Here is a 25294-nt window from a genome sequence, read left to right as displayed (position 1 = left end):
TAACATGGTCTTTTAACCCCCGATCCAAAAAGAGGGGTGTTATAAATTTGACGTATGTATCTGTGTATCTGTCTGTGGCATCGTAGCTCCTAAACTAATGACCCGATTTTAATTTTTTTGTTTGAAAGGTGGCTTGATCGAGAGTGTTCTTAGCTATAATCCAAGAAAATCGGTTCAGCCGTTTGAAAGTTATCAGCTCTTACTAGTTACTGTAACCTTCACTTGTCGGGGGTGTTATAAATTTTTAATTTGCACTTGTTATAATGACATCTCATTTACTGATGTGCGACCCTGTAGTTGCCGTATAGATAAAAACGGCTCTCCTCATTTCCGATTTGATCACGTAGCGAAACTCAGAGCATAGCTTTCTCCATCGCCGGCTGTGTGACTCTGACCTTTCTTATGAAGCCCATAGTTAGCGTCCCAAATATCGGATCCATATTATCTCTCTGGCAACGCGCACTGTTCCAAAACTTGTCTTTAAATACTAAGGAACCTTGGACAAGAAGACATCTCGAAGCTTCCCTATAATATTGGTCAGATTAAAGTATAAACCCTGACCTATAAGACCTGCTTTGAGGCCACTAATCTCCTGATCCGGAGCCCATGTGTCTGTTTGTAAAGACACAGCTAAAAATAATAAGTAGGTATCCACTCTTCCCACTAAACAACCTCACCTCACAACATTTCAAGCAGCGATCCCCTTCCCGCCCCAAATAATCCCGTTTCTCAAGAAGCGACCCGATTGCATTGAAATAATAAATTTTGAGATTTAAAAATTTATTTTTACTGGATCCAGGAACAGATTTGCGTCACTGATTTTTATATTGGACTAAGGCCACGCGGCCGCCGCGCTGTCTCTGTGAAACAGGCTTTATTTATAACATGGTTTTTATTATGACATCTCATTTATCGATGTCCAGACCCTGTAGTTGCTGTGTAGACAAATCCATTTTCTGTTCACACTTTGGCGCATCGCTCTCAAGTTTCATAGCGAGACTTTGACAAAGGTAGGATGGTAGGACCATCCTACCTTTGTCAAAGTCGGACCGCGCACCACATCCCTGATAAAAGTGATGAATTGATGATGCCTTAAAATCTTACTATGGTCTATTTAAAATGACAAGTGTAAATTAAAAATTTATAACACCCCCGACAATTAATGAAAGTTACAGTAGCTAGAAAAGAGCTGATAACTTTCAAACGACTAAACCGATTTTCTTGGATTATAGCTACCTAACTCTCGATCAAGCCACCTTTCAAACAAAAAAAAAACTAAATTAAAATCGGTTCATTAGTTTAGGAGCTACGATGCCACAGACAGATACATAGATACACAGGTATACAGATACATAGATGCACACGTCAAACTTATAACAGCCCTCTTTTTGGGTCGGGGGTTAAAAACAGCAAGCAAAGAAGTCAAATATCGTATCTTATACGCACTGCTAGACTATTTAAAACTCTACGCTGACGAAGTCGCAGGCATTTGCTATATTTTGCTATATTTGGATATTTGTTACTCCTTCACAACATAATGATTGAACCAATTTGGCTAAACGGAGTGGAGATAACTGAAGGTCTAAATTAACAGATAGACTACTTTTTATCCGGGGAAATCAAAGAGTTCCCACGATATTTTTATAAACCTATATCTATCTACATGGACGAAGTTGCGGGCAACATCTGATTTCGAATATTTTTTAACGATTCAAGAACCAATCGATGCTGTGCGAGTGCAATACGAGTAAAGCCGTAAGCCTACTTCTCGTGGATATTACTAATACTTAAATTTAGCAGTTAATTTTTTTTTTATTCACTATAGGTGAGCGCATGACCACAATCACACCTGATGGAAAGTGATGATGTGGTCTAAGATGGGACGCGTTTACCTAGAAGGTGCCTATTCACTCTTGTTTTAAAGATACCCGGATTGTAATTGGTAGGAAACACAGATCGCGGAAGAGTATTCCAAACCTTAGCCATGCGTATGGGGAATGAAGACGCAGAATAAATAGTTAAATTTAACCATACGGTAATGCGTATTTTAAACTACCATGTCACACGTCGCGTCAAGTATCGGTAATGTTGACACGCAGGGCTCCGTTTGATCTTCTTTGATCGGACGCTAACGAATTAAGTGTTAACGATCGATGTAGTATGTCCACGTGGAAAATTTATTTGCATCATCTGTGGTCAAAGAAAATTGTAAACAAACATTTCGATTTAAAGGCTCAATAGCAAAAAAAACATAGTTAACGGGGTGCCCGGCAAAACCGACCGTGGCTTTTGTGGCACTGAATGTAACAAAAATGCTCTGTACCTTTTTAGTAAATATAAATATGGTTATATTTAAGTATTTTTAACATTTGTGAAAATCTGTATTATTTCTTTCTGAATAAAAATATGTATATTTAAAAAAAATATATGGTTCAATTGTCAAAAAAGTTTAAGAGGAGCGAGCGGTCTGAATTTAGAAAGGATTCAGGCCCATTACAGACTAAACGGAAGAGTAATTTATTATTCTTCGTCGTAATACTTTTGGCAGAGCTGGTGACGTTTTTGAGGTCAGATGTTATACGCCTTACGAGCATTCGCCACTTCTCCCTGCTAGCTGATAGCCTGGTACACTCGTGCTGAAATGAAATTCTTTCATCAGTTCATTTTTCCACCACATAGACGACTTTCCTGTCCTATGGTGGCCTCAATTTTGCCATGCACGATAAGGCGTTCTGTTCTTTGGAAGGTTGATATATTCACAATATTCCAACGGTCCTCAATCAAGAAGCTTTTTCTTCAGGGGATAAATAGATATTCAAAACACATAGATCCTGCCCGCGACTTTTTTTTTCAGTCATTATAGCCACGCGCTTGACCACAATCACACAAAAAGTGATGATGTGGTCTAAGATGGAACTTTGACTATTTGATCCTCGAAGACGAAAACTAGCCTGTGTCCCAAATTTTGTCAAAATCGGTGAAACGGATGGACCGGACCGTATGTCCATCACATACAGTACTTTATACTGTTGTTCCTGAAAAACAAAGAGTTACCACGGGATTGAAACAAAACTTATATGCAGGTGGACAAAGTCACGGGCAATGTCCTGTACTTATATTTTTTAAACTTGTATTTTTATAAATTCGCCTGGATTACAAAAATTAATTGGTCTTGGCAAGACACCCCAGCCGTGTTGGCGTTGCTGTTACAAGCACCCGGAAAAATGATAAACGTTCACAAGTCGCGTGTATTTCCGAAAAAACATTAATAACAATCATAAATTAATTTAATTTATTACATTATTTTACAGCTTTGATGATTAGCATATTATTTTTATCAGATGTTTACTTTAAAACAGAGGAGTGAAAAAGTTAATAGACCGTAGCACAGCCCGTAGTCGGTGGCTTTCAAGTTTCAAAGTAATAATTTCTAGGTATTAATAAAAGAGAAGACTAAATAATCTTTTTTTCTACTATCAATGAACTGTAGTTGGAATCTAATTTTAAAATACCAAAGCTGACCTGTCAAAAAACGAACTAAAAAGTAAAACTTTCACGTTTAAAAATGGCGATATGGCAGCCATATTGAACTTTTTTTTTTTAAATTATCACTCGAGATGATGTAAGGATTCTAACGATATACCATACATCGAGACTTCGTCTGTGTTGGTGTTAGCTGGCGGGCGTGCTCTGCCTTTTTGAAGTGTTTTTTTTTTTGTTAAAACTGACTGGAAAGCGCTCTAAAGGGGTGCTGTGCGTATGTCGGCGAGCGCCGGCACAGACGGGGTCCATACTTGTATATTTTAACTAACTTGTTACAAATAACTACAAACTTGACATCGGCTAATCTTTGTAAAGCCAGACGAAAGAGAAAAAAAAACTTTGTTAGTGTAATTTTTTTTATATTTTAAAAGATATGCATTGTATTAATAATTATAACATTATCTATTCTGCGTCTAGTCGATATTAATTTTTAGGGTTCCGTACCTTAAAATGAAAAACGGAACCCTTACTACCCACTTTGTTATTTGTCTGTCTATCTGTCCGTCTGTCGTGTCTGTCAAGAAAACTATAGGGTAGGTATTCCCGTTGACCTAGAATCATGAAATTTGGCAGGTAGATAGCTCTTATAGCACAAGCAAAGGGAAAAAATCTGAAAACCGTGAATTTGTGGTTACATCACAAAAGAGAGAAAGAGAGACCATACATCGAAATCTGTTCAGGCGTTTAAAAGTTAAGTATGGTGGAATAAAAAACTCTCGTACAATTACATGAACCCTGAAAACATTAAACTCTTTTTTTTGGGCAGTCGGGCTAATATTGCGAATTGCTGAAATCTTGGAACGACATGAGCACTTGCACGCACGCCACACCCATCGATTTAAAAATAGAACACCTACCAAAACAGCAGATGACTTCAAAATATTGACGAAGTGATGAATAGTTATTATTTTATGAGTAGGTGGCGTTTGGCTAATGAATACATAATTATGGCGCCAGTTTTACACTTTTTGCTGTAGACACCGTCTACACAACATCCGTGATGTACTTTCAAGCAACATGAGTGCCTCATAATAAATATTGAAACCGTAAAAGAATCAAATCTAGCATCTTCCTTTTTTGGAAATCGGTTATTAAGACCAGGGAAATAAACTAGAAAAGGGATAGAATTAGATTCGTATTTTAAGAAATATTCAATAAGTAGAGCAAAAAACCAATCTTAAAAAATGAGTAGACGACGGCGTAGCGTGGCGTAATATTTAGTCTACATTCTACACTACACAGTTGTTGGACTGCAAGCTAACTCTAAACTTGTAGTTAAATGTTGCAGTTGACATATTAACTGCACTGAAACTTCCACCGTCCGTGTGCTGTCGGGCAGTTAACTGCTCTAAAACCTTCAATTTTCACTTAGCTTGCAATCCAAACAAGTGTAAATTAAAAATTTATAACACCCCTGACAAGTGGAGGTTACAGTAACTAGAAAAGAGCTGATAACTTTCAAACGGCTGAACCAATTTTCTTGGATTATAGCTAAGAACACTCTCGATCAAGCCACCTTTTAAATTAAAAAAAAAACTAAATTAAAATCAGTTCATTAGTTTAGGAGCTACGATGCCACAGTCACACAGATACACGCGTCAAACCTATAACGCCCCTCTTTTTCGGTCGGGGGGTTAATAAAAATCGTCTGTATAGATCCTAAAATGAAACGTTCAGGCTGGTTGTACAGTGACGCTTACCGTCCGCGCGGGTGGTAAGCGCGGTGGCCGAATTGCCGTCAGCGCGGGCCATCCGCGCGACTATGTAGCGATCCAAGAGACGCAAAGCTCGTGGCCCGCGACGCTTACCAACCGCGCTGGCGAAAGCGTCACTGTAAAACCACAGTTACTCGGTTGTTTTGCGTTTCAGTGAATCCATAAGTCGGAATACATTACGGTACACCGTTACGAAATGAGTTTACATAACAACGGGACCCGTTTACTTGAAATTTGAAATACAGTCATGTAACGGATTCGCTCCGATTCTGATGAATCAAAGATGTATCTAAAATCTAAATATATCTACCGCTACGTTCTGATTTTAGACTTGCATTGAGGACTCTTATCAGTGGATACAAAACAGGCCTTGAATCATTGAATTTTGAATGGAAATAGAATGCTTCGTACTAGAAATTGAAGTTTTTATTTATAGAACACTAGGTACTTACTACTTAGTAGCATAAACATCTGCAAACACATGAAAAGTTTTTGTTATAAATGTGCAATCAGACATATATTAATTTTTTTTAGGTATGTGGTTTAAATATATGGACACATAGAGATACTTTGTCACCGAAAAAAAAAATCCATGGATTTTTAAAACTTTTATATTTTAAATTTAAAAAAAAAACCCTACGCTTATGAATTCGCGAGCAAAATTGAGTTTACTAAAATTGTGAAGTAATTTGAACTGTATATTTTCTAGAGTGATAGCCTAGTGCTGCGGCTTTTTATTCGGGGGTCCAGCCTTCGACCCCGGGTACACACTTCTAACTTTTCGGAGGTGTAAGTCCGCGACAGGTGGAGATGGTAATCGGACGCACGTCACCCGCGCTCGCCCTTGGCGCGGGGGCTATGCGGATGTGCGGGGCGTCCCCCGTCCCCCCCGATTGCCATCTCGGCCTTGTCGCGTACTATAGGTAAGTATGTGCGTTTCAAGCAATTAAATATCACTTACTGTAACAGTGAACGAGAACAGCGTGAGTAAACCCGCTTGCCTGAGAGTTCTCCATAAAGATCACAAAGTCATGAGAGTCATGCATGAAGTCTGCCAATCCGCACTTAGACAGCACGGTGTACTTTGGTACTGTTTACTGTTGTACAAACCCTTCTCATTCCGAAAGAAAACCCGTTCTCAGTAGTTAGCTGGCGACAGGTTAATGACGATGACGATGACGAGTAATGACGTTGTTTTGTGTTGGTGTTGGACTTACGTGTTGATAACATTATCAAAACTCTTAAACCAGGAAATAACTACCGACTAACGCAATCGATTACGCAAACGGTTTATCGATTCGTTTTCGATTTTTACGCTAGGTAGGTAATTGATTTGACATCGATCGAGTTGCATACACGTGTTCGACTGTTCGTGAGTCATACGGCTTAGAATGCAGGTCGCACGTTCGATTCTCGATATAGCATTTATGCGTTACTAAACTTTGGTGGTTAAAAATAAACGCAAGAATTTGACTGGTGATTCGAATAGTTCTATACTTACCTACACTAATGATTGAATTATTGTGGTATAGACCTGCGTTTGCGCATAGACTTCAAACACAGGTGCACTCTCTATTGCCTTACTCTCATAGTACAAAGGGACGGTAATCCGACACGACCGGAGTGAGATCAGGTGCAGGACTCACGGCTTTACTTGCTCTCCGAGACACAGGGGTGAAACATCGACAATTTCTTAACTTCGGGCTAGTAATGAGAATTTTTTGATAGAAAACTCTCAAGCATGCACCTACTGACCAGGAAATATACGCCTATGGTGAAAACCGAATCAAAATTCTTACATTTATCTGAGAATCTGTCAGAATGTCAGAATGAAATGTGTTTAAGTCACACTTGTCAAAGTTTGGCAGAATTCAAACGTCTTACATTACGAAGAATTCGGGTGCCTGGTGCACTTCGACCGCCCGTTGTGCCAGATTCTTTTGCCACGCACCTGCAAACTATAGAAGCAACTCCCAAAGGATTACAACATGGGATTATTCAAGGGGCGGACCAACAAATTCCTGAAAGGCCGGCAACGCATTGGCGGTTCCTCTGGTGCTACAAATGTTCATTGGCGGACATCAGATGACCCCTGCTCGTGTGCCCGCTTTATTTAAAAAAAACTTTCATCCATTCGAGTGGTTAGAGTAAAGGCCTTGACTGTTCAATAATACCTATTCAAAGTTTACGATTTGCCACGTGTATCGGGTTTGATAACATAGTATTTATGGGCGTAGCAACAACCAACAATGCTATATTTAACTACCTGTGGCAAGATTAACTTTTGTTTTGGAAATAAACCTACGTAGGTAGTAACTTCAGCCTTACTACCACTTACCGTACCGTACCGTACTTTAGTATTTCATACAAACATTTTTATAGCCAACTACGAATAGCTGACGCCCGCGATTTCGTCAGCGTGGATTTAGGTCTCCAAAAATCCCGTGAGAATTCTTTGGTATTCCGGGATAAAAAGTAGCATATGTCACTCTCCAGGTCTTTTAATATACTCATGCAAAAAATCACGTCGATCCAAGGTCGATCCGTGTCTCCGATGCAACGTGATTGAAGGACAAACCAACAAAACAATTATTCCAAGATGGCTTACGCTTGACGACAATAATGATGAAAAATTAATTATAATTATTTTATTAAGTAAGGTAGGTAATTGCTTAGGTGGGAGCACGCTTGCCTAGAAGATACTTTAGTCCCAAAAAATGTTTCTCAATCAATTGGCTCTAGAAATTTGTCCCAAAAAGGAAAACTATTCTATATACTATCTAAGGTCACAGAATATATTACTATAATACAATGACTTATTGCTATAATAGCATGACATTAGCTACTATGTAGTTGCTAGTATGTACTACCATATAGATATCCTATGTACTTATTATTATTAGGCAACAAATTGTTTAAAAATAAAACAAAATCCAGCACTCCCAACTAAACCAATTAATTTGTTACAATAAACTAATTACAAACTTTAGTAAGGTCACTATAGAACTATTCAAATTAAATCATAGAATACATATTGCGACAGGTCGAGATGGCAATAGGGGTATGAGGCGGGGGGCGCCCCGCACACCCGCGCTATCCCTCACCGGGTTAGCGCGGAAGTGTGCGGGTGTGCTGGGCGTCCTGATTGCCACCTCGACCTGTCGCGTACTATGGTTATTTTCCACTGTAGGTAGGCATCGGTTGGCGCATATCGAATCACAAATAATAAATACGTACATGGCAACTAGTTACGCCTGTTTTTAATAAGCATGCAGATTCAATGACCTTTTAACTTTGTAGTAGCCTATATGTCGCAGCGGCATATACAGCGTGTATAACTATAACGCTAGCAAAAAGTTAGCGTTATTATTATACTACCTAAACACAGAAGAATTTTACTGTAAGCATATCAAATCTTTTAAAAGAGCAACCGCCGAGTTTCTTTCTGGTTCTTCTCGGTAGGAAAGGCATTCCGAACCAGTGGTAGATGCTCTTGACGATTCAAAAGTTGTAAAAGTCTGATTGAATAAAAATATTTTAAATTTGAATTTTGAATTCAATTCAATGCCAACAACCTTAATAAATAAATTGCCTTATTACCCGACTGCGGCAAAGCCAGAAGGAAGGTGATGATTTTTGCAGTCTATGTATGTATCTAAGTATGTATGTATGTTTGTATCCAGATTCTGTGTGTTCCACCGTAGTGCCTAAACTACTGGGCCGATTTAGATGAATGAGGTGTCAATTGATTCGTTGTAAAGGTCTGCGTGACATAGGCTATATTTTATACGAAAAAAATTGTCCTAACGGATCTTACATCAAAAAAAGTGGAGGTTTTCTGTGGTATCTTTTCAGTAATCTGTTTATCATCTGTCTTCATTTTTGCTAGCGTTCTGGTTGCACCCTGTATACACAGACACACGCCCTCGTTGTAATCTGTATTAATTATAATTTAATGAAACATCATTGTAATCTTTATTTCTTTTATTATTCTGGCGCCTCTGTTGGCTATAATTTCTAGGGTTCCATGCACGGTGAATGCCAAGGGGACCCTAAGTGCTATTACCTATTACTAAGCCTGCGCTATGATAGCCTAGTGGTTAGAACGTCCGCCTCCTAATCGGAGGTCGGAAGTTCGATCCCGGGCACGCACCACTAACTTTTCAGTTATGTGCGTTTTAAGCAATTAAATATCACTTGCTTTAACTGTGAAGGAAAACATCGTGAGGAAACCTGCATGCCTGAGAGTTCTCCATGTTCTCAAAGATGTGTGAAGTCTGCCAATCCGCATTGGGCCAGCGTGGCAGACTATGGCCTAAACCCTTCTCATTCTGAGAGGAGACCCATACTCAATAGTGGGGCGAAATTGGGTTGATCAGAGGAAGCCTGCGCTATCCCGCGTCCTTGTATGTCTGTCAGCGTGCTGTACGCTGTATTGTATCTCGTGAACTATAATATGTAGAGAGTTGAAATTTTCACAGAATGTGTATTTCTTTTGCCGTTATAACAACAAATAATAAAAATCTCATAATGGCGGTTATTTCTCGTATAGCACGGAACCCTTCGTATGCATGTCCGCTCACACTTGAGTTTGACCGATTTTTTGGCGAATGTGAGTAGTCTTTGAGCGATCATCTGAGAAATACCTAGCTTGCCTAGGCAACCTACCTATTAAGTAACTATCTTTTTACAAAACCAAATGAAATGAGTCGTGATTAGTAAAAAGAACAGATAGACACTTCCGCTTTCTAATATGAGTGAGTACCTACCCATGGTTATGGATTTCATCTCACCCGACTTTTTTTATTTTAAAGCTTTGAAAACATGATTTTGTTATGGCTGAGCTTGTTTCCAAAATTGATAACTTTGATAAATTGTAGAGATGGGCCGAGAACTCGTTTATTACTCGGTACTCGGCATACTCATCAATTTTTTAGCTAATCGTAGTTTGGCCGAATAACTCGGTCCAAATGCCGAGTATTCGGTCGTCAGATACCTACCTAAAGATAGTAAAATACAAAGCTCACGGCCTTCCTTTTGATTGGAGCCGGTTGGCACAAGTAAAACCGAGTAAAACTCGGTAGGTACTCGGTGACTTTGTACTCGGTACATTTCTAGTAAATTGCAAACTTGGTTAGTAAAATTTTACTGCCTAGGTAGGTTGTTAATTACAAACCAAAAAAATATGTTTTTTTCATGGGAGACTTAAAAGGCCCTGATAAAAATGCCTAAAATAAAATAAAAATAAATAAAAATGAATCTGCGGCAAGAAAAACCGTACAAAACTGATTTTCATAAAAAAGATGATAATGAACTGAACAAAGCAACCGTAACGAAGCACGTGGCACGTCACGTGTAACAATTACCAAGTAATTTTTTTACAATTACGCATCAAAGTTGGCAGACGACCCATTAAATGCCAATCCATCGTAGCAACCAAGCAACTAACTAAAGAAAAATCTACTCCACCTAAAGTTCCAATTCGCTTGACAAAAATATTCTAACAATATAGTATTTAGCTACCTGGTCAAACTAAAATAACCTCTCAGGCATTTAAGTTTAAAGTTAAAATTTCAATGAACTAGTGTTCTAGGAATATGTTATACAATACACAGTACATAATAGTATTTTTACCGTAGTCACGAGGTCGAAATCATCAACAGATGACCAGAAATATCGATAATATCTACAAATATGAAATATAGCATGAGTGTAGTCGATTGCCAAAGGTCCCGCCCTCTATTGCCAAACTTTGATGCAATCAATACCATAATCCTTCCGACTCACGATTGGCATGATACTCATTTACCACAATCAAATCCAATCCATCAGCCTGTATGCGTCCACTTTCGGAAATATGCTTTGTCAAAAGCGCGCTACCAAACACTGCCTTCCTCATCCAGAGACGCTAGGCGTGGGCGAAGTGGGCCCTCGCGCTAAGAAAATTAAAATTCAACACCTCTTTAAATAACTCAAAATTTAAAAAACCCCCGACACAAAAACCTCTGATAACTTTCAAACGGATGAACCGATTTTCTTCGATTATAGCTAAGAATACTCTCGATCAAGCCACCTTTCTAACAAAAAAAAAACTAAATTAAAATCGCTTTATTCGTTTAGGAGCTACGATGCCACAGACAGATACACACCCCTCTTTTGAGTCGGGGGTTAAAAAATAGAAAATGAAAATACCCTACGAATAACTCACCTTAATAATATTATGATCGATTTTAATCAAGAAGCAAAACAATGTTTTTTTAATAAGGTTGACTTGCAACCTTGATATTTAGTGCAAATGTGGTTATTTATTTATAACCTTCTATATAAGTACTTAAGTACCTAAATAAATAGGATAAAAATAATTTACGGTAAACCGGCCATGTGCCTCGTCGCGTCAGTCCTATTTTGTAAACAATCGGTCTCGTCAGGTGGGTTTCTAGTTTATAACTGTTAGTTGTTTTTTTGGGTAAGTAACGGGTAATGTATAGTTTTTGTTCAATAATATAATTATGCCCATGAAAAAAACCATTGATATAATCTTCCTAACGAATGAAAAACCGCTCAAGTCCGAGTCGGACTCGCATATGAAGGGTTCCGTATTTACAATCTTTAAGGGCTTTATCTGTACATTCTAAAACAGATTTTTATTTATTTTATGTTTTTGATTTATTGTCCAAAATGTCGAAAAAAATACCCGAGTACGGAACCCTCAGTGCGCGAGTCTGACTCGCACTTGGCCGGTTTTTTAAAGCTAAAGCAAGTTTTATTTAATTGCTTAAAATGTATATGACTTGGATAATTCAGGCTTTAGAGCGGTCGATAGTAGATACCTAGGACTTGGTGCAATAAATGAATTGACATTTTAGTATTCGAAAGTTGATCTGCATACAAAAAGAATCAATTATTCGTGGCGAGTAATAAAGTTTTTTTATTTGTTAAAGTCTTGTTAAATAAATAATAATTATTAATTACTGTTTATTTTATTCTAAAAATAAAACTATATTATACCTACCATACCTTTTTTACTTTTATGAGCTATAACTTATGAGTTATGACGGAACATTTTCTTATCGGAAAATATTTATTATTTATAGATAACCATGCATAATGCATCCAGTGTTATTGCAATTCCTTGTGGCCGGTTCACATTAATACAGTAGCATGTAGGATTTCAACTGAAATAGGAAAATACAAAAATCCTGGCACAGCGGCAGGCGCTGTTGTCCATATTATGTGCCCCGGATTTGTTTTCTGTGGCGCAATTTGGTTTATTTTTCTCATTGAGGTATTACTACTACGTATTTTTAACCCCCGACCCAAAAAGAGGGGTGTTATAAGTTTGACGTGTGTATCTGTGTATCTGTGTGTCTGTGTATCTGTGTATCTGTGTATCTGTGTATCTGTCTGTGGCATCGTAGCGCCTAAACGAATGAACCGATTTTAATTTAGTATTTTTTGTTTGAAAGGTGGCTTGATCGAGAGTGTTCTTAGCTATAATCTAAAAAAATTGGTTCAGCCGTTTAAGAGTTATCAGCTCTTTTCTAGTTTTCTTGTAGAAAAGAAGGTTAGATAACCGTTAGGTTCATAATATTATGTCAATAGACAAATGTCAAGCTGTCAAGATGGACGTTGCCTAAATACATAATTATTTATTTGAAAATGATGTTTTGGAAAACTCAAATACTTTGGATCGTCGGGGGTGTTATAAATTTTTAATTTACACTTGTCTCTAGTGTGGTATGGTGAGGCGCTTTGGAGTTTGGACGTCGTCGCTAGTACCACCCTATTTGATTTATGGTGGACATATAGACGGATTTGGCATAGAGCTATTATATAATTAGAACCTCGGAGGCACCTAAGTCAGCTTATTGACTCGTCATTGGGTTCAGGGAAAGTTGTTAGGATGATAAATGGATCACAAAGATACGGACATCTTTAGACTAGTTTTACAGTAGTAAATAGGAATACAAGTGTAAATTAAACCCCCGACAAGTGAAGATTACAGTAACTAGAAAAGAGCTAATAACTTTCAAACGGCTGAACCGATTTTCTTGGATTATAGCTACGAGTAAGAACGAGTAAATTAAAATCGGTTTATTAATTTAGGAGCTACGATGCCACAGACAGATACACAGATACACACGTCAAACTTATAACACTACTCTTTTTGGGTCGGGGTTTAAAAAGAATTCAAGGTGGACAGTCGAAACTTGTAACAGTCGCTTCAAAGTTATTGATTTACTCTTAAAGTCGATTTAACCATTTCAGTCAGCGATGGAAAGGCCTTACTGGATCTAGTGACTAGATTAATATAAACGGGCTGTTATAGCAGATTTTCCACCGTACATAAAAGGCGGCCTCATTACTAACAAGAATAACTAGACTACCTTCCTAACTCGGAATGGAATATCATGCCGAATGGCCGAAGGACGATGAGTCATTGACGCGACAATAGACGGATCGACTTTTCCAAAGATAATATTTTTCCGATCGACAGTTGGAATCAATCTGTCTAACTTTTTTCATCATCATGATTAACCCATAGCCCGCTCACGATTAGAACGGCTCAAAAAGAGAAAAGCTTAGGCCATATAATCCGCCAGGCTGGGCAAGTGCGGATTGGAAGACTTCAGACACCTTTGAAAAGATTAGAAAGAAAGAATTCTTTCTTTCTAATGTTGTTAGGAAAGAAAGAAAACGCATTTATTTGTTGTTGGTGTCACAGATACAAACAAAGCACAAATGTACATTTTCATCTGTGGCACCACCCCAAAACATAACTTACCTACCTAGTCATATACAGGGTGTTTGGTAATTAGTATATAATGACGACACGTACCCATGCCACTTTGATCTGATAAATACAATGCTGAAGTAAAATGACGAAATAATTTTTTTTTTATGACCAAGTTTTCATGGCCCTAATGTACCCTAACTCGCTGAGATCGTTGGCCTCGGCCTATCTAAAGATGGCCCATAATTATTTTTTTATAATTTTGTATGGAAATTTTTATAATTTTATTTCGTCATTATACTTCAGCATTGTGTTTATCAGATCAAAGTAGCATGGGTAGGTACGTGTCGTCATTATAAAATAATTACCAAACATTCTGTATAAAAAATATAAAAAAAAACTTTTGAATTCAACCATGAAAGTTTTTTCGGGCCTATTCCATTTAAATTCAGAAAGGGAATAAGGTTATGTAACATCAAATACCAACTTATTACCAAAGATATACCTATTAACTCCTCGACAAAGGAAATTGCTTAGCAAGCGTTCCTGTACGAACGAAGCCTTTGAGAAGCTGAAGTCTTTAAAACAAATTGGTTTAAGTGAGTCTTTACAAGTGCTAAACCCCTTTTGTAAAATTGCATACTAGTGATGATATTTATTTATCGATATTTTAGTAAGTAGTTTTTAACCGCCGACCAAAAAGAGGGGTGTTATAAGTTTGACATGTGTATCTGTGTATCTGTCTGTGGCATCGTAGCTCCTAAACTAATGAACCGATTTTAATTTAGTTTTTTTTTGTTTGAAAGGTGGTTTGATCGAGAGTGTTCTAAGCTATAATCCAAGAAAATGTCAAAAAAATACTCGAGTACGGAACCCTCAGTGCGCGAGTCCGACTCGCACTTGGCCGTTTTTTTTTTAAACTGAGAGTTTTCCATACCGTTCTCAAAAAATTGTGTGAAGTCTGCCACTTCGTACTAGGCCAGCGTGGCAGACTATGGCCTAACCCCTACCATTCTGAGAGGAGATCTGTGCTCAGTAGTTGGTTGGCGATGGGTAGTGATCATGTAGTGATGATGATGAAGCAAGGGGCAGGTTAGTTATTTTCCAGAAGAAACAGCTCTCAGTTTTGAATACAAGATAAGCTCGATTCCGATTGACATCACAATCCCACCAGTTCAGTCATTGTGTTGGAAAATACACTTTTTTTCTGCGATTGCGTAAATTCCCCGCGGATTCTAATTGTTTTTTGTTTGACAATGGAAATGGGGCAATATAATGTAGGTAGGTATGTTATCAGCTGCGGCAGACATTTTAAGTGGGTAGGTAAGATAAAATGACTTTGATTACAGATAAAAAGTAAGTAGGTAAAGTAGTTTTTAACCGCGAACCAAAAAGAGGGGTGTTATAAGTCTGACGTGTGTATCTGTGTATCTGTAAATCTGTCTGTGGCATCCGCGGGATTTTTAAGGAATAGGTTCCTTAACCACGTGGATGTGTGTAGTCGCCGGCTAGTACGGAACCCTACAATACAGGGTATATCTTTTTTTTTCCTCTCTCGTCTGGCTTTACAAAGATTAGCCAATGTCAAGTTTGTAGTTATTTGTTACAAGTTAGTTAAACTATACAAGTATGGCCCCGTCTGTGCCGGCGCTCGCCGACATACGCACGGCACCTTCCTTAGAGCGCTTTCCAGTCAGTTTTAACAAAAAAAAAAACACTCCAAAAAGGTAGAGCACGGCCGCCAGCTAACACCAACACAGACGAAGTCAGGGTATATCTACTAGATGAGGATCTTGTAGATATACCCTGTTATTAGGGTTCCGTACTCGAAGGGTGCCCACGGAACCCTATTCTATTGCTAAGCCTGCGTCTGCGCGTCCTAAATCCACGCGGATGAAGTTGCAACTTCGTCCGCGTGGATTTAGGATTCATCTAACTAGTGTTCACATGTGAACTGCCCCAGTGATTTCATAATGGATGAATCATCTTATTAGTCAGATCTTTTTCCACACATATTTTACAACGATGTTATCTAATGTTTAATTTGTTAGGTATGAATATGTATGAATCAAATCATCATAAAACATGGTGTTGTTATGGATATCTACTCATGTGGTTGTATCTTGTATGATACATTAAATGTACAGTGTCCGTCTACAAGTGTTTGATATAGGTAACTACGCCACGTCGAAGGGTAACATTTAGGATTTTGAGAGATGCAGGACTTTATTTTCAGGCTGATCGTCGGCGCTGACAGCTTTTGATATTATGTTGTGTGGTTTGGATCATCAGCGTGAGAAGAAAACCAGCTCATACATTTTGCCGATCCATTAACGTCACGTATAAAACGAATTTGTGGTTCCTAGTTGGTTCGTATACTTTGGCGGGCGATGGGAAGTGGTTGGGAACAGGAAGGTTATGGTTGCTTGCTCTCGAAAAGGTATATGTCCATCAATAAAATAGGTTGCTGTTCATTGTCACCCTACTAGCACCTAGCACGTGGGTTAGCGAGCTATTTATAGCGCATCCTATTTTTGTGATAATGGGTTGAGCGGTGAATAACACTCCATTGTACGGACGTCACAGCCAGACCCTCCTCCCTCATCCAGTAGCATGGCTCGGAGTACCGGAACGTAAAATCGCTTGGCGGCTCGGCTTTGCCGGTAGCATGGTAACTACTAACTATCCACGGCCGATGTCTTCCACCAGACCAGACCAGAGATTAAGAAATTATGAAATTCTAATCCCCGGCCAGAAATCGAACCCGGGACCTCCCACTAATAAGACCACAGCTCTTACCACTGCACCAGGCAGGTCGTCGTTAATCATGTTGATGATGATCATCAATTCATATTCATACTTCCATACTAATATTATAAATGTGTGTCTGTCTGTCTGTCTGCTACCTTTTCACGGCCCAACAGTTTAACCGATTCTGACGAAATTTGACACAGAGCTAGCTTATATCCCGGGGACGGACATAGGCTACTTTTTATGCCGGAAAATCAAAGAGTTCCCACGGGATTCCTAAAGACCCATCCGCCCAACCGATTTGTATGAAATTTGGTACCGAGGTAGCTTGCGTCCATGTTATCGACATAGACAACTTTTATCCCCGAAAACCTACATCCACGCGGACGAAGTCGCGGGCATCCTCTAGTTTAATATATATTATTGATAGCAATATTATATCAGAGTGAACTATGGCAGTATGACAGGGAATTCTGCAAAATACCTAGCGCTTCAATCACCTAATTAAACAACATCCTCATTATTGTTTTAATCTGTATGTGTAACAAACAACAATGGAAACATTATGGCGGATATGGAAACCAGGGGGAAATAATGGCGGAGCGTTTCCTCAATAACATCTCGTACTAATTGTATCTAATATCTATTATGAATCTCAATAAATGTAATAAATACAAAATAAGTACAAAAAAAATTAGGGGATCCTGAGGTACAGGTTTTGCAAACTTAATTCAGGACTCCCGGCACAATTTGTAATAACTCAAAATTTAAAAAACCCCCGACACATTAAAAACCTCTATAAGAAAACTAGAAAAGAACTGATAACTTTCAAACGGCTGAACCGATTTTCTTCGATTATAGCTAAGAACACTCTCGATCAAGCCAAGCCACCTTCAAACAAAATAAAACGAAATTAAAATCGGTTCATTCGTTTAGGAGCTACGATGCCACAGACAGATACACACGTCAAACTTATAACACCCCTCTGTTTGGGTCGGGGGTTAAAAAGACCAATTTTAAAAACAAATAAGTCATTTAATTATAATATGGTATACATAATAAATAATAGCAGTAAAAGCCTAATGATTATGACGTCATCGGTAGGTTCGGAGAGTCGATCCCGGAGAGTCGTTCGGAGAGTCGGGTTCGATCCCGGGCAGGCACTTCTAACTTTTGCGAGTTATGTTCGTTTTAACCAATTAAATATCACTTGCTTCAACTGTGAAGAAAAACATCTTCTTCTCAAAGGAATGTGAAATTTGCCAATCCGCACTTGACCAGCATAACGAACTATTGCCTAAACCTTTCTTATTACGAGAGAGCCGGCTATGGGATGACTAGAAATAATTTAACGTTTTGGCATGACGTTGCGTCAAAGCCGATATTATTATTATTATTTTATTAAGTAAGGGATTACAATTGAATAAGCAGTCAAGCGCAGACCCTGCAATAATAAAAAAACTTTAAATTACCTACCTAATAGAATGGGTAAACAATTAGATATACCTAGGTAATTACATTTTTTTTGTCTGCCATTGAACGATTGGTTGATTTAAATTAAAAAAATAACCCGTTCGACAAAGCCTATTATCAGATAGGATCACTTCGTTATCTATCTGTATGTCTGTCAAGACCAGTCTAAGGAATCAAAACCTATCGGGTACTTCCCGTTGACCTAGAATAGAAGAAAGGCAGATAGCAATTTCTTAAGGCCTAACTACATTTCAACTTGCGTGGTGGTATACGTCATATTGTAAGCTGAAGAAATAATGCATGTAATAGATAGATGAGTAGACACATGCACAAACGAGAGAATACAAGAGAGTTACAGCAAGTACTTACATTCCAGAGATTTGTGCATGCACTATTGATTGTGAGGCATGCATACAGGCATAGATACGTCTGGGTAGTTAGCGCATGCGTCTAACGCAAGTTGAAAGTGCATCAGTGTGGTTAGACCTTAAGAGTGAATTAAAAAATATGCCGTCTTTTGCGTTTTACAAAAAAGAAACTGATAAAGTCTAGTGACGTCAGCATTGTGTAACATTCGACTATTGATATGTTATCATAATAACACGGCTACTTATCGATATCTTGACTAAATTGATAAACCGTGGCGTGAGTTGATTGTTATGAGTTGAAACTTTGTAAATGGAGATCATTCTATCATCACACTAATATTATAAAGGCGAAAGTTTGTATGTGTGTGTGTGTGTGTGTGTATGTTTGTTACTCCTTCACGCAAAAACTACTGGACGGATTTGGCTGAAATTCGGAATGGAGATAGATAATATCCTGGATTAGCACATAGGCTACTTTTTATCCCGGAAAACTAAAGAGTTCCCACGGGATTTCGAAAAACCTAAATCCACGCGGACGAAGTCGCGGGCGTCAGCTAGTATTTTCATATTTTGACCGATAGCTCGGGTGGTATCGCTTACGTCAAAAAGCCTACCTTTGTAAAAAACTGGCCAAGTGCGAATCAGACTCGCGCACCGAGGGTTCCGTACTCTGGTATTTTTCCGACATTTTGCACGATAAATCAAATACATAAAAATGCGTAAAAATAAAAATCTGTTTAGACTATGTGAAAACGTAGGTAAAACCCTTTCTTATTATGATACCCCACTTGATACCTATAGTTATCTTACTTTGATAATTGAAAAAACTAATTATTATTTATAAGTTTTTTTTTGTGATGTAACCACAAAATCATAATTCATAGACCTACCTAAGTATATCTAGAGTTATACCTAATCTTCACATTTTTTTGTCCAGTTTTGGGAATATGGTAGAAATATAGCTGCAGGGGTCCACCGGCACCAGCTAAATTTTGAAAGTGGTCTATGAGAAATAAAAGTCTGGCAACCTTTGGTCTAAACGTTTGAAACATCGCGACGGTTAGTCAGTTTATCCTTTTAAATACGTATGGATAAACTCATTATACATGTAAATTGTATCAGTGCTGAATATCACATTGTTTACAGCTTATGAAAATCACAATATTGTAACAAACACTCATAATGCGTTGACGGTGAAGACTCCATTTCACTTGTTAAACAGGCATTTGTATTTTTATGAAGCGACAATCTTGATGCTTTGCCACCGTGACAACAGAGTGACCTGGATCATAGGGATTTATAATTGAACATTCGTTTTGATTAAGGCCATTTGATTCTCATTATGCAGCATTTTTTAGAATCCAAACAAACCAACAATAAATACAAGTGTAAATTAAAAATTTATAACACCCCCGACAAGAGCTGATAACTTTCAAACGGCTGAACCGATTTTCTTCGATTATAGTAAGAACACTCTCGATCAAGCCACCTTTCAAATAATAAAAAAAAACTAAATTAAAATCGGTTTATTAGTTTAGGAGTTACGATGCCACAGACAAATACACAGATACACACGTCAAACTTATAACACCCCTCTTTTTGGGTCGGGGGTTGAAATCCGGTCAAGGGCGAGTGGGACTCTCATACGAAAGGTTTCGTACCATTATACAAGAAATACCATTTCTTGTATTGTTTTGTGATATAACCACGAATTGACATTTTTCGGATTTTTCCCTTTACTTGTGCTTGGATAAGATTTAGCTATCTGCCCATGTTTGTAGATCAACAGGAAGTAACCTGGTAGAGTTGCCTGGTAGAGATTGCTCCAAGCAATAAGGCCGCCTTTGCACACAATTGTTTTTTCTGTTTTCTTCTTTTTGTGTTGTGTTACTTTACATGTGTTTTTGTGTGCAATAAAGTGTTCTATCTATCTATCTAAACGTATAGTTTTGATTCCCTTGACGGGATTTCACAGACACGACCGACAGACAAGAAAATGGATCCTATAAGGGTTCCTTTTTCACTAGACATATGGAACTCTAAAAACATGTGTGCAGTTCATACGGCGGCGGTAGTAGTCAAAACTTAAAAAAAAACTAAATATCACACTTAGATAGCTTTGCAAAGTTTTTTTAAGTTAAAATATTTAGTTAGTCGTCACCGTTTACGAAGTCTCTTGGGATCCCCCATCTCCAACATTTTTTATAGTGAATCATTATGAATCATTATTTTCCAAACAAATTAACAACTGCGTTAGCCTTCTCTGAACAATCAAAGCCACAAGTGTAAATTAAAAATTTATAACACCCCCGACAAGTGAAGGTTACAATAACTAGAAAAGAGCTGATAACTTTCAAACGGCTGAACCGATTTTCTTCGATTATAGTAAGAACACTCTCGATCAAGCCACCTTTCAAATAATAAAAAAAAAATTAAATTAAAATCGGTTTATTAGTTTAGGAGTTACGATGCCACAGACAAATACACAGATACACACGTCAAACTTATAAAACCCCTCTTTTTGGGTCGGGGGTTAGCATTTTCGATGAAAACTCTCAGTCAGCTTGATTTCTTCCGACATTTTGAACAATTATTATCGTCATATTTCTACAAATAATACACAAAATTATACGTGCGTCTAGATATAAACCGTCCTCTTGAATCTCTATTGGTGAAAACTGCATCAAAATCCGTTGCGTAGTTTAAAAGATCTAAGCTTACAGAAGGACGGACGCCGCCGGTAAGCGATTTTGTTTTATACTACCTATGTAGAGATGTAGAGATGCTATAGCATTTGAGTAATGAAAGTACATCATTTTTGAGTAATTAATCGACTTCGTTTTTCTTTGTACTCTCTACCTGAGGCATGTAATTTCTTGCTTGTTTTTCTTCTTACGAGTATTATGTACATGAATAACAACGCGCAATGTACATCACACATTGCAACACTGAGGGGGTGCAAACATCGCAAAAGCTGCAACCTTTTTAAGTACTAAAAATGCACACTAGAGTCAGAAGCATAGGGCGTACCATAAAAATATGTAAGTAGAGGTCACGTAAGCTATGACATTTGTTTTTTATTTTTTATTAATTCGTTAACTAGTTATGCCACCAGACGAAACTGACTTGCTCATGCAATTATTTATTCTTGCCCTAAAAGTACCTTACTTACATATACAACATCTGAATTTCATGCCACTTAACAGATATACCTACATTAGTACTTCTTATATGTGACATGAAACTCGGATGCCGGAATGCATTTCAATTTTTCAAAGCTGAGCGGTTTGTAACAGAAACGCTGAAAAAAAAAACATTTTATGCTAGTAGATTTGATGACGAATGTCGACCACAAAAGGATTTTCAGTAGGTATTGAAAAATGCGTCACGCCTGCCTCTTGCGATTCTCGCGGCTTTGGCGGCTCTTGCGGATCATTTAATGGTATGCGACTACCTTAATGCACTACTGAACGGTTCTTCGAAATATTCAGAAACGTTAACCTGAATTCGGACGCAAACTGCAAAGAATGCTTGTTTGCGTTTTACAGTTAACTTATCGGAAAATGTTAATGTTAATTGCTTAAGATAATATTATTGTAGTTGATTGTTGTTAAAACGATAAAATAAGTTTACCTACTTTTTATATGTCAAAGAGGTCAACAGAATAGGTTAATAAATTTAATCGCACAAAACAATGCGCACAACTGTGAAAAACAGTAGGTAACTGACAATCCATATCCATACTAATATTATAAATGCGAAAGTGTGTCTGTCTGTCTGTCTGTCTGCTACCTTTTCACGGCCCAACAGTGTAACCGATTCTGACAACATTTGGTACAGGGCTAGCTGATAATATCCCGGGGACGGACATAGGCTACTTTTTTATCGCGGAAAATCAAAGAGTTCTCGCGGGATACCTAAAGATACATCCACTTAACCGATTTGTATGAAATTGGGTACCAAAGTAGCTTGCGTCCCTGTAATCGAAATAGGCAACATTTTATCCCGGAAAATCAAACAGTTCCTACGGGATCTATAAAATTCAAATCCACGCGGACGAAGTCGCGGGCATCCTCTAGTTAATAATAATTTCTCGGTATCATCATTTCATCACTCATCCTTATCAAACGATCTAGACATAGGTCTCCTGTAGGGGCTTCCACACGCCACTTTGCTTAGCGTTTGTGGACTATGAGAAAGCCTTCGATTCGGTGCAAACTTGGGCTGTAGGTAGTTATTAAGTTCGCTACAACTTGAGTATTGATGCGATTGGCTGGCGAACGGCGGGTGCATGCGATTGGTTGATCAGTCGGCGCGAGTGCACGCGATTGGTTGATACGTCGGCTTTCGCTTCCCGGATTCGCCAACTTTCTCCAACTACGCTGCTTCAGGTCCAAGCTGTTTCCCGGGCTCTACAGAAATGCCGCGCCGCGCCGGGACGACTACCTGTTGGTATATTCAAGTGCTGGTACTTGTACGAAAACGCCATCATTTACAAGGCGGATGACAAAGGTCGTAAACAGTCCTAGAGCTAACCTTGAAAAATATACAAATATAGATAAGTAAGTAGGAATAGGTACCATTTGTAGGTTTTGTTGCAAGCGTGCATTGTTTGAATGCAGTCAAAATAAAGTAAACTGTTCAGACGTTAACCAGGTGTTCCGGCAAGGTCGGTTGTGTGTTACATAAATAATGTTATTTAATACCGCTCGACTTACATTTGCATGTCTGGTTATCTTGTTATGTAGGTACCCACCTAACCTACCTACTGAGTAGGTAAGTAAGTGGTTTACGGCATGTGATATACCTAACAATTTACAATGCCTGGAAGAGCCTCCATATTATTATCTAGACTCATGTGCTCCTAGACCCTGCGTGCGCAGTGCGCACCATACCAGCACCTCGAGATAGCACTAAAATACGTGTAATCCCGTTGGCCCCGCTAACCGTGTCCCCGTTAACGGGGACAGCGGGATTGTCTTGTCCCGTGGTCCCCGTTCTCTATTCCCGTTCAACGGGGACTGCGGGCTTTACCTTCTTGCCAATGAGCCATTGAGGTATTCAACAAAATATGACTGGACGTAAACAGCTCCATTTTTCTGTTTTCGTCACCATATTTCGAAATTTCTTTTCTTTATTTCGCAATTACGGTAATTGCCGGAGTTGGAAGGACACTGTAGTGTAATTATTACTATAATGTACTTGAGGGTATTTTGATAATAAATTAGTTGTTGGTCGCCCAGCCTTGTTTCATTACATGGTGACAGCGTGCGAGAGTGAAAAAGGATAAAATAAAGGATAATTATGATGTTATATTGAAATAATAAGTCATAATAGTATTAATAGTAAAGTGATAAATAAAAAATAGTAAGAATGGAGCACGCTCGACCGCCACCCGAGCTTAACATTGAAGGAAGTCCGGCCGCACGGGCCGATGCATGGTCAAAATGGTGGAAGCAATTTGAAATATTCCTCAAAGCATCAGGGATAATAAAGGAAACTCAGGATGTGCAGGCCAGCTTGATGGTAAACCTCATCGGGCCAGACGGTTACGAAATTTATTCTACATTCACGTACAGTAAGGGTGAAAGTGCAGACGACCTGAAATGTTTAAAAAGTAAATTTGATGACTTTTTTGGAACCAAAAAGGCTAACGTGACGATGTTAAGATTTAAATTTTTTACAAGAAATCAAAGCGAAGGTGAGCCTATAGGTAAATATGTAACCGCCCTCAGATTACTAAGCCAAGATTGCAAATTCGAGCAGCTCACGGATGATTTAATAAAAGATCGGATCGTATGCGGTATATCTAATAATGTCGTGAGAGATCGCCTGTTGAGGACGGATGATCTAAATCTGGCGAAGGCGGTGCAAATTTGCGAGGCTGATGAGGCATCCAGACATGAAAGCCGTCAAATACAGGAGGCAAGTACGAGCATACAGGTGGATGGAGTGGCCGGTCGGAGCGCTCGCGAGGCTGGACGAGGCAGGGATCGAGGCGACGGGTCGGGGCCGAGGCGCGCGCGCGGCTCCTGGCGCGACGGGGCGCGCGGCGAGGAGCGCCGGCTGGCGCGGCCCGTGCGCCGGGAGTGCCGTGCGTGTGATCGATGCGGCCAGGATTTTTGTGACGGGCAGCGTTGCCCAGCTATTCAAGCTATTTGTTTTACGTGTAAATCCCGGGGCCATTTTGCCCGGAGGTGTAAATCAGTGGGAAAACGGGTTCACAAAATAAGTGAGTGTAGTAAATCGGACAAATCGGACAGATCCGATGATGAGTTAATTTATGTGAATGTGATCGGTGAGGGCAAGCCGAAGGAATGGACTACGTTTTTGGACTTTATTGGTAAGCGATTAGAATTCAAATTAGATACAGGATCGATGATAAATATTCTGTCAAAATTCGATTATGAGGAATTAGGCCTTTATGTTAAAAATTTAAGTCCCTACAGTGGCCGTGTGCATTCTTACACGGGTAATATTGTGCCGATAATAGGACAGTGTTATGTATTAGTTAAGTATAAGCAAGTAGAATATAACCTAAAGTTTGTAGTGTGTAACATGAAATGTCAAAATATTTTAGGACTAAGTGCTTGTGTGAAGCTAGGCTTGATACAACGGGTAGATGCATTAGATATTGATAAGGATTATACGGATTTATTTAAGGGCATAGGGAAATTACCGGGAGTACACAGATTAACTATAGATGAAAC

At 38.7% G+C, this 25294-nt stretch overlaps 1 long non-coding RNA gene across 1 annotated transcript; it reads left to right on the top strand.

The window, feature by feature from the left end:
• The first annotated feature begins 325 nt into the window (after positions 1-325).
• Positions 326-23426, top strand: LOC123876089. Its single transcript, XR_006798254.1, has 3 exons — positions 326-414; positions 15014-15020; positions 23416-23426. It is a non-coding gene; the product is annotated as an uncharacterized LOC123876089 (long non-coding RNA).
• The last annotated feature ends 1868 nt before the right edge of the window (positions 23427-25294 follow it).

Source organism: Maniola jurtina, chromosome 21 (assembly GCF_905333055.1).
Source record: "Maniola jurtina chromosome 21, ilManJurt1.1, whole genome shotgun sequence".
Taxonomy (NCBI): Eukaryota; Metazoa; Arthropoda; class Insecta; order Lepidoptera; family Nymphalidae; genus Maniola; species Maniola jurtina.
This window is presented reverse-complemented; position numbering and strand designations above follow the sequence as displayed.